Raw genomic sequence first — 12,101 nt, forward strand, 5'->3', positions numbered from 1 at the left:
TCTAGGCAGATTGCAGACCCATTAATAATATAACTTAGAGAGTCTTGAGAGCTCTGGCCTCAGAATTAAAAGAGTTAGGTTTGATGATTAGCAATGAAACCTTGGGCAAGTCACTTCACCTGTCCTAGCCTCAGTTTTCCTATCTGTAATATGGGGATAATATTTGTACTATGTTATAGACTTATGGTGAGGAAAGGCATTTGTAAAATAGAAACACTGCAAAAATGTGAGCTATTATTATTGTTATTGAAATTCTCCTCTGAGAGAAGCTGAAGAGCCAGCTTCAATTCTCATGTCTGTGTTGAGGGTTTCACACTACCAATTATCCTCATAATATAGAATTTCTGATTTTATTGGCAAGTAGGTGGCTCAGTGGCTAGAGTATTGGGGTTGGAATCAGGAAGACTCGTCTTCCTGACTTCAAATATGGCCTCAGCTACTCACTAACTGTGTGACCGTGGGCAAGTCACTTAACCCTGTTTGCTTCAGTTCTTCATCTAAAAAATGAACTTGAAAAAGAAATGCCAAACCCCTCCAGTATTTCTGCCAAGAAAACCCCAAATGGGGTCAGGAAGAATAGTACAACTCTTTTATTTGACATAGTTGGCTGGCAATCACAATAGGGCAATAGAGAAAATTAAAGGCATAAAGTTCAGTAAAGAGATAAAATTAATCTTCTTTGATGAAAACATGAGTCTTCTGTTGTTTTGTTTTTTTGTTTGTTTTTTTAGAAAATCCCAAAGAATCAGCAAAGATCCTAAGATGATTAAAGTAATGGAATGCAGAATAAATTCACGAAAATCAGTGGCATTTCTATAGTACAATTTAAAAAATTGGGGCAAATAATAGAAAGAAAAAATCCTATTCAAAACAACTCCTCTGGCTGTACTTCTATACCATGGCTAAGGTGTAGTCTCACTGTGGAATTTCCTTCAGTGCCTGGGCCTCATACCCTGCAATATCTATACCTATGGCCTTCTCACCCTGTAATAGTTTTCCATCATGCTTCCTTATTTCTCCCATTGGCGAGTTTCTTCCAGGACCTCTATTTTGGGAAGAAACTCAGGCTGATCAGCTTGCATTCTCCTTCTGGCTGTGCTTATTTCTTTTTGAACTTCAATACTGTGGCCCAACTAGGGTACCTTCTCCTTACCCCTACTTTTCATCTCCTTTTTGTTTTTTTTCCCCCCATTAAAATGTAAGCTGCTAGGGGGCAGCTGGGTAGCTCAGTGGATTGAGAGCCAGGCCTAGAGACGGAAGGTCCTAGGTTCAAATCTGGCCTCAGACACTTCCCAGCTGTGTGAGCCTGGGCAAGTCACTTGATGCCCATTGCCTAGCCCTTACCACTCTTCTGCCTTGGAGCCCATACACAGTATTGACTCTAAGAGGGAAGGTAAGGGTTTTAAAAAAAATAAAAAAAATGTAAGCTGCTAGAGGCAGTTAGGTGGCCCAACAGACAGAGAACCAGGCCCAGATACAGGAGGTCCTGAACCTCAGATACTTTCTAGCTGTGTGACCCTGGGCAAGTCATTTAACCCCCAATTGCCTAGTTCTTACTGCTCTTCTGCCTTGGAACCAATATTGATTCTAAGACAGAAGGAAGGGTTAAAAGAAAAGGATGTAATCTGCTTCTTCTTCTTCTGCTCCTCCTTCTCCAATACTCTCCAATACTGGAGTGGTTTGTTATTTCCTTCTCTAGTTCATTTTACAGATGATAAACTAAGGCAAACAGAGTTAAGTGACTTGTTTAAGGTCACCGGAATATAAGTTTCTTGAAGACAATTACTGCTTGACTTTATATCCCAAGTACTTAAGATGGTGCATAGGAAAAAGAGATCTATAAGAGATATAGTAAACACTTAATAAATGCTAGTTATCTTGCAAAATGCATAAGTATCTGGGAGTCAATTTACTAATTCACACTGAAGATATATAAATACAATTATAAAACACTCTGCAGAAATAATGAAAGACAAATAATTGGAAGAATATCCAGTTATGCTTGGGCAATGTCCATATGATAAAAGCAATGATACAACCTAAATTATTTTACATATTTAGCATTATACCAATTGAAATACCAAGGGTACATGGAATCATAGGGCCATAGATTTGAAGATGGAAGGGGGCTTAGAAGTTATTTAGCCCAACCTCCTCACTTTATAGATGAGGATACCGGGGCTCAGGGAGGTAAGGTGACTTACTTGCTATAATATAATTAAGTGATATAACTAAAAATTCATTTGAAGGAACAAAAAGTCTAGATTCTCGAGGGAAATAATGAGAGAGTATGAATGAAAGAAAATAATTATTTTTTTTATCTTTTTTTTTTTAAAAACCCTTGTACTTCGATGTATTGTCTCATAGGTGGAAGATTGGTAAGGGTGGGCAATGGGGGTCAAGTGACCTGCCCAGGGTCACACAGCTGGGAAGTGTCTGAGGCCAGATTTGAACCTAGGACCTTCTGTCTCTAGGCCTGGCTCTCAATCCACTGAGCTACCCAGCTGCCCCTAAGAATTCTTAAATTATATTAAAAAGCAATAATTATCAAAGCTATTTTGTATAGCTTAAAAATAGAAAGGTAGATTAGTGAAATAAGTCTAGCTAATCAAGAATCAGAAATAATTGAATTCAGGAGCTCAGTATTCAATAAAACCAAGATCACAAACTACTTGGGGAAAATCTGCCTATTATATGAGAATTGCTGTGAAAATTGAAAAGCAGTTTGGGAGAAAACTGGTTTGCTTAAGTACTTTACACAATCTATTATAAGAAGGTCCAAATGGATACTTAATAAAATATAAACAGTCACATCATTTTTAAAACTTAGAGAAAGAGAGAAGGCAATACCTTTCACAACTCTGTCTAAAAGGATAATAGTTTGTACAAGTAATTGGTAAAAAATTAATTTAAAAAACACTACACGAGAGATTGTTCCAAATTGCTAATAATAAAAGAAATAAAAATTGAAACAATTCTAAGTTTTCATCTCACACCCAGAAACTTGGCAAAGATACAAAAGTGTGAAAAAGTAAATACTGAAGGAATTGTAGGAAGACCAGAATATTGATGGAGCTGTGAAGTGGTCCAACTTCTCAGGAAATTTGGAATTCTATGAGCAAAGTCACTAAACTGCTAACATCCTCTGTCCCAGATATCTCATTTCTCTACATATGTTCAAGGATATGCAGAATAAAAGTTCCCTCATTTTCTTAACCAGAAAGCTGCTGCAATAGGCCACGCATGAGGTAATGAAAACCTGTACTAAGGCAGCAGTTGTCTGAGTGGAGAGAAGGGTATATATATTGAGTGACACCGAGACATTAGAAGAATCACAATTGTATACAGTATTATAAACATTCACTTAGATTTTGGCACTTGGTCCAGTTACCAACCAAATAAGCATACTGTTGAAAGAACTGAATTATATTAATTGTGGCATCCTTACTATAAGTGAAACCAGAAGACAGAATGAAGTTGTATCTAAATGGAGGGGAGATAATTCAGAGGTTCTCTTGAAAAAGTAAATAAAACAGCTGGTTTTAGTAAAATGTGTTTTATTCTGTGTACAAAGGCAACAAACAATATTAATTAATGGGATATTTCTTTGTCTTGTATCATAAAGTATTTGTGACAAATATTTGCAAAAAGACCAAAATGAAAAATAATTGCAGTTTAATACCTGGCACATAGTAGGCACTTAATAAATGTCTGTTGATCTGAAATCTGTCAGAGGACGAAGACATAGAGAAATGCCTTGCTGAATTTAATAAGACCATCCAAATGTAATTTATAATAATGTAATATGTATAATAATGTAAATTTAATATATACATTGATAATTACTGACATCAATGAATGCAAAGATGGAAATAGATGAGGATGGCAAAAAAAAGTTGCAAAATATGGTTCAGGAGTAAAGAATGAGAGAGTCCAGAGAGTAGTAGCATTGGAAGGTTTTGGATTTGGTAAACAGTTAATAAGACCACAAAAATAGTGTTTTAAGTTAAGAAAGATGCATTAGTGATATGAAAGTCAAAAAGTTCTACAAAATTAACCATATTGAAAAAGACTGATGGAATATTCAGTATTTTACAACCACAATCCTTAACACCTTAACAAATAAGAGGGCATGGTATTTTCTCCTATCATTTAATGACTCTAATTTTTCCCTAAAATAAAAACTCACAATTTTAATACTATTATTCTATCAGTGTTGTATAGCTGTGAATCATGAATAGTTTTCAAAGAAGTGAGAGTATCTTCCAGAGTACACTGGAGAGGTACATAGCAGATATAAGGAGAGAGAGGTACCTGCTGTGCTAAGTGCTTTACAAACATTATCTTATTTGATCCTTACAACAACCCTGTGATATAGGTGCTATTCCCATTTTACAGTCAAAGAAACTGAGATAGGCAGGAGTAAGTGACTTGCCCAGGGTCACAAAGCTTGGAAGTGTCAGACTGGATCAGCATTCAGGTCTTTTTGACTTTAGGACCAGTTCCCTCTCCACTATACCACCTAGCTGTCTCTGTGACAAATTACAAAGGAACAAGAAGAGCTATAAAAGTAGTGTCTTCAAAGAAATGTATGAGCCAAAAGGAATGGATTGATCATATGGTGAGAATAGATAAACAACAGAATATTCAGAAGTTCCAGAGTTATCTTATTGATATTAAAGTAAATTGAAGTTGGTAGTGGAGAGGAGTAGAAATCTAGTGTAGCAAACTTTGGGAAAGGCATGGATGAGAGATGCACAAAACAGGCAATCAAAGATGGTTTTTTATTTTTATTACTGGAGGGAATACCTACATTAATGAAATTACTGAACCATCAAATTCTTTGAAGAAAAGGCCTTATTCCCATATTTTATAATTGGTATGCCCTCTTCCTCTATCCTAACTTTTTGTTTCCATCTTTCTTCTTCTTCTCTTTCTCACCCACTGGTCTTTCTTCCTCTCTTCCTTCCTTTTTCTTAGCTTGTCTTTCTACCCATTGTCCTCTCTTATGAAGAAGGCATCTGACTCCAAGCCTGCCACTCTATCCACTGTACCATCTAGCTACCTTCTTTTATCTTGCTAGAAAAAGAAGAAAAACACAACTTTTGTAATAAATAATCACAATATCAAAACAAATGCTAACTACTAGGTTCAAGCCTGCAATACTGATCAACCTTTCAATTTTTTGACCAGAATCAAATTTGTAGTATAGTTTACATCTGGTACTGCTGGACCCCTTCCTTTTTTTCCCTTTAGGTAATTGACTTTTTGACCCTACAGATGAATTTTTATGAAAGAATTCTTTCTTAGTTTGGTTGGTATGGCACTGAATAAGTAAATTAATTTAGTTAGTAGTATCATTTTTATTATATTGGCTAGGCCTACACATGAACAATTAGTATCTTTCTAGATGTTCAGGACAAGGTGGGCAAAAAGACTCCTAATAATTGCTTTTATTTCCTCTTCATTGATGAATTTACCCTTTTCATTTTTGGTATTGGTTATTTGGTTCTCTAGGTTCTGTTGTATCTAGCTGATCTTAGAATAAAAAGAGAACAGAATAAGAATACATTAGAGGGGAGTGGAAAGGAAAAGAAGGATAGGTTCAAAATCACAATTATCTGACCTAGTTAAAGGAACAAATATTTTACATTCACACACAGTTGGATACAGAAATACATTTCACTTAACAGGGAAATAGAAGGGAAAGTAGAGAAAGAAGCAGGGAGAATTGGAAAGGGAATAAATTAAAACAGGACTCCATGCTAAGCAAACCAGACTCTTAACTAACAACATACAGATATGTAGATCTCTAGAGGTGGCAAGGAGTGGGATTCTGAGGAAGTGACCATAAAATGAGGAATGGATAGATGAATTACGGTATATTAATGTGATGGAATACTCTTTATTTTGCAGGAAATGATGAATGAGATAGTTTCAGAGAAAGTTGGGAAGATTTGTATAGTGATTCAGAATGAAACGAACAGAACCAGGAAGCCAATTTATACAATTGGCAAAAACAAATAGCTTAAAAAGAATTAGGAATATATATCAAGATAATGACCTACCATGATTCCAGAGGACTAATAATGAAACATACTACCCAAGTCTTGATAGAGAGTTGAAGGATTCAGCCAAAAAGAAGGGGAAAAATATTCTCTTGGGAGGAGAATGACTAATGTGGAAATTTGTTTCATTTATACATGTGTATAATGAGTTTTGTTTTTCTTCAGTTTTTAACTGAGAAGAATACGTGTGGGGGTTTGGTTGATAGGAGAAAAAAAAGATATAAAAATATATACATATTGCATAGGTGTATATATATATATATGTATATATATAAATGTTTGTGTGATTAAAAAATTATTGGACCCCCTACAAGCCATGAACAACAAAACAGATCATAGACATCAAATTTCAAGAATCATAAAAGAAAACCACCCAGATTTCTTATAACCAAAAGTAGAAAGTGAAAGAATACACAGATTACTTACGGAAAGAAATCCCAAAACAAAAACTGTCAGGAACATTATGGTGGTTGTCCTTAATACTCAAAGAGGACCAAAAGATATCACTTCACTATGGTGATGTCTTTTGATTCATGTATAAATTGGATTTAAGAGAGGCAGGGTTTTGTGAAGTCAGCCTCACTCTGTCTTCCAGTCATCAGTCTATTGTCAAGGCAAAATGCAGAATGAAATGAACAGAACCAGGAAGAGCAATTTATACAACAGTTGGCAAAAACAAATGGTGGGTACTGATAATGGCTTGAGATACAGTGGATGGTGTTGGCATCTTTGATGTCTTGCCAAGATCTGTGTGCACCACCTATAGCTTCAGGTCAAGGAAAAAACTAGTGGAAGGAGCCAGAAGGAATTTAAGTCCTCAGGAGCCAGTTAGGATAATACAAGACTGAGCAGCTCTCACTTTAAAGAAGAGGAGAGCTTAAAATATATTACAGAAAAGAAAGAATGTGTACAGTTTAATAGCTTTGGGGGCGGGGCATAGTCCCAAATTACTTTCTAGAATGATTGGATCATTCCACCAACTCTACCAGTAGTGCATCAGTGTACTTGTTTTCCTATAGATTCTTCCAGCATTTATCATTTTCTTTTTTGAGACCAAGAAGTCCAGTTTGGCACACTTAGAATGTTTAAAGGGGAGTAACATGTAATTTGGAAGGGCAAGTGGGAAATTAAACTATGAGGAGTCTTAAACTTCACACAGAGGAATGTGTGTCTCATCCCAGCACGGTAGCAGGTAGGGCTCGAAGACCAGTCATTGAGCTTTGCCCTTTGGGCAGCTACAGGGAGGATGGACAGCCTAGAGGTGAGGCTAGGGAACAGGCCACCTGACGAGGGCCTAAAAGGATGCTTGAGCGCAGTATTTGACGACCAACGGAGTGTATGGGCGGAGGGAGAGGGCGGGGTCAGGGTCCCTTGTGAAGTGCCCTCCTCAAAATGAGCGTGGGGGTGTGTGGGGGTGGGTGGTAGGAGTTCTGAGGAGAGATGGGTTCGAGGTGAGGAGATAACCGGCGGTGGGATGGTGGAGCTGACCCACTCTCGCAGCGGAGTCTCCCGGTCGCACGCGCGTGCGCACGCGGCACCAGGTCGTTAAGCCCCGGGTCTGGCAAGGTGAAGGAATGGGAACTAGCTGGGACTGAAACTCAGCCCAAGGTCTCCCGGGGCTTTTGGTGGTGGAGGACGCTTCTCAATCTTTCAGATCCAAGGCACCGGAAGGACTTTTTGGGTGCGTAGTCCAATATGGGCCTCCGTCATCATCCCACGGGCACTCTAAGTCTCCTCGAGGACGGCACGCCTCTCTTTTTCTGGAACGAAAGCCGGATCGCTCCATTAGAGTGGGTGTAAGGACGCCCAACCGTGGGAACGAGGAGCTCAACCACCTATTTGCTCTCCACCTGGCTGACCATTCCTCCCCAGGACCCCGCCCTCCTTCTCGGCCTCTTGGGACCGCGAATACCGAGATCCACTCCTCATTCTTTCGCTAAACCCTCCTTTACGGCTGTGTTGGGAGCGCGGAGCTTCTTGATCTAGGGGAAGGAAGGATGCCCGCGGGCTAAGGTTGCTGGCTTCTGTGGTGTCCAGGCTCTCTGCATCTTCTGGTTCTTTCTCCGCCGCCTTACAAAAGTGCGCGTCTCTACACAACCCATAAAAAATCTTGACTCTGCATTGCCCTCAGCTAATAACGTTAACTGCTAACCTTTGTAGCGCCCTTTTAAAGCTTGCCAGGCGCTTTACAAATATTAATTTGTAGATCATTAATTGTTGATCATTTGATCTACATCAACCCAGTGAGTTAGGCACTATTCATCCTGTCCATTTTACAGATGAGTAAACAGACTGAGAAAAGTTAAGTAACTGGCCGAGAGTCACACAGGTATTAAGGAGCTGATGCAAGATGCAAAGAAGAGTTCTCCCTGGCCTAACTGTCATCCTGCATCTCTTTTCCCCTTTATAATTCACCCCTCCCCCCCAAAAAAAACCTTAGGCGACAGTCTACATTATTTGAGTAGCACCTCTTCTTTTGCTCAATTTTCAGTCCCTCCCAATCTGACCTCTAACACTATCTCTGAACTGAAACGATTTACACCAAGGTTACAAATAAAGGTTTGTTGTTGGTTTTTCCCTCAGTCATCCTTTCTGACTTCTGTAGCATTTCAAACTGTGGACCAACTTCATCTTATATACTGTCTTTCCTGTTTTTATGTTTTTAATTTTTTTTTTTCACTCTGCTATACCGTTTCTTCTGTGTTTGACCAGTTTCCAGTTTTCTTTATTGGATCATCTGAGCTGCCTCTCAGACTCCTGGGTTCGATTTTATTCTCTCTTCTTTTTACCCTTTTATATTTGCCTAGTGGTTTCATCAGCTTCAGTGGATCTGATTATTTAAGTTGTTATTGGTCCTTCATTTGGAAGAGGACCAATAACATCCTGGGTGATGTCTTGACTCGTTTGTGAACTGGATTTAAGTGAGGCAGAGTTGCACAAAGTTATTAGCTTCATTCTCTTTTCCAGGCACTGATGTCCAGGAGCAAGACAAAAGGCACCGGGATTGGCAGTGGCCTGGGATGCACCTTAGCATCTTTGATATCTGTGGCTGCTAAATTGTTCTCACCCACCCATTCTTCAGGAGCAAGTCTTCACATGCTTGGGATAGACATCCTTCTAACTCACCAAAGTAATTGAAGCCTGTTCATTACCCTTAACCTGATTTAGCCTGGGTGCTGAAATGGCTTTACTAGGGTGTGGCTGCGTTGCTACAGCTTCTTAGAGACACAGGTGAGAGTTGGGTAAAAGGTGGACAGGAAAGGTGGTTGGGCAGCTCTGAAAAGGACTCAAGCTTTCATAGCAGAGGTGCTAGTCCTCCCTGAACACAGTGTATATGTATTTATACTACTCGTATTCAGAGACCAGAAGGTTTGTGCTTATCAGAATGCAGTCCTAAAATAGATGATTTCGTTGCTGGCAGATATGAAGAAAAAAGGCAGGAATGTGGAACAGACACAAAGATGGATAATTTTGCAGTTTTCATCATCAATCAGGCTTTATTGTCCCAGACAATATACAGTGTCTAGGAAGTTTTGAAAGGAAGGAAACATATATATGTATAGAGAGAGAGAGAGAGACTACTATGGTCTGGTACTGGCTAAGGAATAGAATGATAGATTAATAGAATAGTTTAGATGCACAATATACAGAGGTAAATGACCTTAGCAACCTAGTGTTTGATCAACCCAAAGATTCAAGCTTTTGGAATAAGAACTCACTATTTAACAAAAACATCTGGGAAACTTGGAAAATAGTATGGCAGAAACAGGGTATAGACCAATATCTCATACCCTATACCAAGATAAGGTCAGAATGGATATATGATTTAGATATAAAGAGTGATACCATAAATAAATTAGGGGAATACAGAATAGTTACCTGACAGATTTTTGAAGAAAGGAAAAATTTATGTCCAAACGAGAGAGTATTATAAGATGGAAAACGAAAAATTTTGATTATATTAAATAAAAAGTTTTTGTACAAACAAGAGTAACGTAAACAGTATTAGAGGGGAAACAACAAACTGGAAAAAAATTTATAACATATTTCTCTGAAAAAGGTCTAATTTCTCAAATCTATGGAGAAGTAAGTCAAATTTATAAGAATAAAAACATATTCTTCAATTTACAAATGGTCAAAGGATATGAACAAGCCATTTTCAGATGAAAAAATCAGTCATCAATAATCATATGAAAAAAATGTCCTAAATCACTCTTGATTAGAGAAATATAAATTAAAACAATCTGAAGTATGTAAGAGGGAAAAAGGTTTTTTTTGATTGGATATACTAATATTTAAAGGTGTGGTTGCCAAGGAACTGAATAAATACCAATTCCTAAAATGAAATTTATATATAAATAGATTTTTGATATTTTGATTCTTATTTTGAATTTATTTCTCCCAAAGTTTAATTTTTCTTTTATTTGTTTTTCTTTTTTATGTTTTTGGTTTTTCTTTTTGATAATTGACTCATACAACTCATAACTCAATGATGTATTCTGAGCTGATTTGGGTGTTGGTCAACACCCTCTTCAAGGGGGGATGGTATTTTTATGAAAATCCAAGTTTTAAAATTTCGTTTGAGAAAATTTTCAGGAAAAGTCCTTGAATCCAGAAAAAAATGGACTATTTGGAGATGCCTGCCTGCAGAAACCTACACTAAATCAAGATGATCCAGAAAAGATGCCTGCAGAAACTTATACTAAATCAAGACAACCCAGAATGAACTTTGGGGTGCAACTGATTGAACTTGAGGGGATTGAACACAATTATTTTGAATTGTAAACTGTTATGCCAAAGGGGTTGCCCCCAATTGACTTTTTGTCAATGTGTCTAACAAAACATTGGTTTTGCTCTCTCTCTTCTATTTCCCTCTTATCTCTATTGTAGTTAGAAGATTTTTAGGGGCACAAGATGATTACATCAAATGATCAGTTGGTGAGACGAGTCTCCCAAATGATCAATTGGGGAGATGAGTCTCCCAAATGATCAGTTGGGGAGAGGAGTCTCCCAAATGATCACAGGGGATTGTGATAATGAGATTAAATCTACATTGCCCATTCTCAAATCTAATCACCAAAAGTGTAAAAAACTCCTCTTAACTCACAAGTTGGGAGGTCTGTGACCCACGGGTGCTAGAATGAGTGACAAATCATTTACTGACTGCCTCCTGGGCAGTCCTAAGAAAAGAGTCTATTGTAATTGGACACATAAACTAAGAGGAAGGCACAGGAAGTGACGCAAAAGAAGCCCCTTTAAAAGAGAGTTCAGTGAGTTCAGCTTCACTCTTCTCCTTCGTGTCTTGGACCTGAGAGAACTCTTTTTTTCATGACTTGGACCTGGAGGAGTGCTGGACCTGGGACCCTGAGACCTTGGTGAGACTGTTCTTAAATCTTTCCCTTAGAACTACACGTAGTGAGTGAAGAAGGCTGACTACTTTAGCCTCTGGAGGGGCCCTTGATTGGGCGAAGCCCTAGTGGCTAAACCCCTTGTTAATTGATTTTTTGGACTCTGTGGCTGGGCCTCTGGAGCCCTGCTGGAGTAAAGCTTAGAGTTGAATACAAATCTAGTTCATTAAGTCAGATCTCTTACTCTATCCTCTTCTCATCTCTCTACTTCCACTTTCTCCTATGTTTTGTAAATAAATTACTAAAATCATTTTAGGAATTGGTATTTATTCAGTTCCTTGGTGACCACACCTTTAAATATTAATATATCCAATCAAAAAACCCCCTTTCCCTCTTACAAGTATCACCTCAGACCAATCAGATTGGCCAATATAGCAGTAAAGGAAAGTGGTAAATATTGGAGGGGATGTGGCAAAATTGGGACACTAATGCATTATTGGTGGAGTTGTGAACTGATCCAACTATTCCAGAGAGCAATTTGGAATTATGCCCAAAGGGCTGCATACCCTTTGACCCTGTAATACCACTGCTGGATCTGTTTCACAAAGAGATAATAAAAAAGGAGAAAAGGACCTACTTGTACAAAAATATTTATAGCTGCTCTTTTTTTTTTGTAGTGGCAAAG

Source organism: Gracilinanus agilis, chromosome 1 (assembly GCF_016433145.1).
Source record: "Gracilinanus agilis isolate LMUSP501 chromosome 1, AgileGrace, whole genome shotgun sequence".
Lineage (NCBI taxonomy): Eukaryota > Metazoa > Chordata > Mammalia > Didelphimorphia > Didelphidae > Gracilinanus > Gracilinanus agilis.